The 4,471-nt window shown below is 37.6% G+C and overlaps 1 pseudogene; it reads right to left on the reverse strand.

Moving 5' to 3' along the window:
- Positions 1-3,217: 3,217 nt before the first annotated feature.
- LOC140522059 (olfactory receptor 5B12-like) lies at positions 3,218-4,232 on the reverse strand (annotated as a pseudogene).
- Between the last annotated feature and the right edge of the window lie 239 nt (positions 4,233-4,471).

Consider the following 4,471-nt stretch of genomic DNA (forward strand, 5'->3'; position numbering starts at 1 on the left):
ACAGCAGCAGCAGCAGCAGTAGCAGCAACACCAAGAACACCAGCAGCAGCAACAGCAAGAGCAGCAAAAGCAAGAGCTGCAGTAGTGAGAGCAGCAGCAATAGGAATGTATGCGTACAATGTATATGTATGTGTATAAAATTGTATGCCATCTCAGGGAGGCAAGGGGGAAGGCGGGTGATAGGAGGGGCAGAGTGGGGGGAAAATATAAGTGATAGCGTAGTGATTGTGGAACAATGAAAAAAGTAAAATAATTTAAGAAAAGGAATAGAGAATACTAAATTACCTAAATGTTGGAAGAATATGTGATTCAATCCATTTCAAATGCAAAGAACATGCCAAACTAATCAGTAGTAATATCTTTCTAATGTTAGTAGTAGAGAGATTGGGCCTCAATCAATGTAAAACCTTTTACATACTGACAATCAGAAGGGCTCCCCATGGTTCCTGGAGACATATAGTGGAAAGTCTCTCAGTTTCTAAAAGTGATTCTGAGAGACAACAACAAATATTAACCAACCTCAAAGGCCAAAGCTCCACAATATAGATATATAAAAATAAAGCTAAAAGTCAATCAAAAAGAAAAAGAAAAAAAAAGAAAAAGTGCTGGGTTAGTCGTCCAGAAGATTTGGGTCTAAATTCTACCTCAGACATTTTACTACCTGTAAAGCTCTGAGAATGTCCCTGAACTTTTCTTATTCTCTATTTAGTCAACTGAAAAAATGAGGATATAAATAACTATTGAACCTATCTCATAGAGTTGTGAGATTAAAGTGAATCATTTGATGTAAACCACTATTAGAGGTGAGCTGAGAAGATTGAGAGAAGGGACGAAGTCTTATTTAAACTTCATAGTTCCCTCAGAGTACAACCCAGTGCTTTGCAAAAGATATGTCCTTAAATAATGTTTGTGAATAAGTTTTTAAGGTTTCATTAACATTAAGCAACTCTGACATACTATGCTGTTGTTCAGTTATTTTCAATCTTGTCTGACCATTCATGACTCCATTTATATTTTCTTGGCAAAGATACTGGAATGGTTGGTCATTTCCTTCTCGAGTTACTTTTGAAGATGAAGAAACTAAGACAAACAGTATTAGGTAATTTTCCAAGGCATATTCAATTTGTAAATGTCTGAGACTAGATTTGAACTCAAGAAGGTGAATCTTCCTGAAGTGCATCTCTATCCGTTGTACCATCTACTTGCTCAATATACTTTGTGCCCTTTCAAAATGCACTTTCATTCAGTGGCAAATAATAATTGGCATTTTAAAATTATTTTAAAATTTGAAAATACCACATTTCTTGAATGCTGTTGTTCAGGAACTCTGATCATAATATTACAGGTGAAGAAAATGAGGCTAAAATAACTTGACCAAGGTCACACAGACAGTGTCAAAGTGAAAGCACTTGAACACAGTTGTTTCAATTTCCAACGAACTATGCCATATTATCCTTCAGATAAACCCTGGAATTGTGGGTTAGTCTTTTTAGAACCTAACTATCTGGAAATGGTAGAGACAGAGAGGCACCTTCATATGTGGGCCTTGAGTCCTAATACTAGTCCTAATACTAGGAAAGAAGTTATTCTGTTGAAGAATCTGCTCCCTTGTCCGTAATCTTCTATCTAGTGGTCCCTATTTCAAGAGAAATAATCCTTTGTCACTGCTGCATTGGGTGACAATAGAAGTAGTGAATTTCTCTTCTCCAGCTTCTCATTGATTGAATGATTGAGAAGATACCTGGCTCCAGGTTGATCCTGTTGCTATTAACTCTAATAGGGAGTCATTTAGATATGAGTGGCTGAATGTGGGCATCAAGGAGGGCTTTATATAGACATTGGCATAAAGCAACTTTTAGGAGAACCATGGCACCTTGGGAAACTTGACAGTTCTTCACCTGGCTCCTGAGCTAAAGAAATGGTTAATTCTGCTGTGACCACTGGGACTAAGTCTTGCTCGTCCAAAGAGACCGTGTTCTTATAGGTAGCTTTATCGTTTTCAGTTCATCGTAAGTTAATTATTCTTAATTCATACAAAGAAGCCCTAGAGGAGGGAATCTAAAGGCATAAGTACTGATCATATACCTTTCCTAGGCATGTATAGGGAATAAATTATTGATCATAGAAAAGACAAACACTACTTAGAAAGAAAATAATATAATTTGAATTGCATAAAATTAAAAATAAACTTTTGCAAAAACAAAAACAATATAGCTAAAGTAAGAAGGCAAGCAATTGACTTCTGAAAAATAATTGTATCAAATATCTCTGGGAAGAATGATGTACAAAATATAACACAGAAATGTATAAGACCAACGGCCATTCCCCAATAGAGAATTGGTCTAAGATTAGAATGAATTTCATCTGGGAGAGGCATCTTTTTCCGTGAATTTTCAATCAGGCAAAGCAGCAGGTCCAGAGTGGGGAACTTTCCAGAAGAGTTTTTCTCCTCTACTACAAATATTCCAAGTTTCTTCAACTGCTTCTTATACGAGCACCTCCTGGTTTTACTCCTCTGGGCGTACTCCAAGTATCAGTTGTATTCAAGACAATCCTCCAAATCTGGTGTGAGGCAGAGCAGGATCATTCATAGTTCATACTGTATCTCTGTTACATAAATAGGGTAGGATTACGTTGAGGTGCTGGCTATCATGACACAATATTTATTTCTATTATACTTTCTCTCCAGTCAAACTCCTAAATCTTTTCACAGAAAGCATGAGTCACTCACACTCCAGCATAGTGCCAGCTGATTTTCAATTACGATAAATTTTAGTAGCACTAAGAAAAGCCCCCTAATATTACCAGCTTACCCCATACTCATGGAAAGTCCTATTTTCGTACCACCGAATGTCAGAGAAGAGGGTTTTTTGTTGTGTGTTTATTTTAATATCTGACGCTGTACTTGGCCAGGGTACAAAATCATTTACCCTACATGCAATAGAAAGGACAGCAAAGGAAAACAAAACATTTTTCTACCTGTATTGAATTTTTCATTCTTGAGACCCAAAAGGAAAGATGCTTGTATACTTGAGATCTGCACTCAAACCTTAGCTCCAAAACCTAGTAGCTATGGGACAAATAAATCTAAATTTCACTTTTCTCATTTCTCATGGGCTCAACAAAGTCCAATTTAACGTCTTTTAAATATCTGTTTTCCCCAAATTAATATGCTGTTGTACCCAGTATTAGGTGATTGTGAAGGTAACTGTTTAGGTTAAGACCAGTTGGAATGAGATATATGTTGCCCAGTGGGGAGAAGGAGAGTTGTGATGCCCAGGAAGGAGAAGCTGATACTTTTCCTGAAGGCATTGTTGACTTCCTTGTTCATCAAGCTGTAGACCAGAGCGTTCAGAATTGGAATAACATAGTATTGAATATAGATGACATTTTGTCTGTGACCATGGAGTGACTAGAGCTGGGTTGCAGTTACATGAAAATGATTGTCCCATAGAACATGGATGCTGCTTTGAGGTGAGAAGCACAAGTGGAGAAGACTTTCGTCTGGTCTTCAGCATACTGAATTCTCATAATGGTAAAAAGGAGAAACAGGTAAGAGGTGAAAATTATTATAAGGGCAAAAGAGATATCAAATCCCCCTAATATATAGAGAACCCACTCATTAATGTAGATATCAGAGCAGGAAAGAGACAGGAGAGGGGGAATGTCACAAAAAAGTGGTGAACTATATTGGAACCACAGAAGAAATGACTAAAGTTATCTCCTGCAGTCACAGCAGAGGTCAGAAAGCCACAGATGTAGCAACCAACAGCTAGACATGAACACACACTGATGTCATTGTTATGGTATAGTGTAGAAGCTTGCAAAAAGTCACATGATTATCATAGGGCATGGAAGCCAGGAAGAAACTGTCAACTGTGGTAAATGTTGCAAAGAAGAACAACTCTTTAGCACATCAATTGCAGGAAATGATCTTGTCCCCTGTGAAGAACCCAGCCGTAATCTTGGGAGTAGCAGTTGAGGAGTAGCCAAAATTCACCACATACAGGTTACTGAGGAAAAAGTCCATAGAACTGTGTAGATGGGATTCCCAAAAGGTCAGGTCTACCATACCTAGGTTGCCGCGTATATGATGATGTATATTAGAATGAATAGGATAAAGAGGGTATCTGAAACTCTAGGACTTCTCTTAGTAACAGAACATTGAACTCGTTAATCTCTGAGTCATTCACAGATACTCCTGGGAAGTTAGGTAACAAGAAAGAAAACATCAGAAGAATGATCTCAGACCTATAAATGACTCAGTTATAAAATACGACCACAGACAAATATCTATTGTGAATGGTGGAAACATAGGCATGAGGGAGAAGGAAGGTTTAAATTATTTTCATGGAGACTGATCCAGGATGTATCATCTCAATAATCTCAGATTCCTCTTAGAAGAGAAGCCCTTGAAACTGGCTCACCATTTTCCTTTTCAGTCTCTGAGGTATAATCTTCTCATACCTGT

This window comes from Notamacropus eugenii, chromosome 2, assembly GCF_028372415.1.
Source record: "Notamacropus eugenii isolate mMacEug1 chromosome 2, mMacEug1.pri_v2, whole genome shotgun sequence".
In the NCBI taxonomy this organism is placed as follows: Eukaryota; Metazoa; Chordata; class Mammalia; order Diprotodontia; family Macropodidae; genus Notamacropus; species Notamacropus eugenii.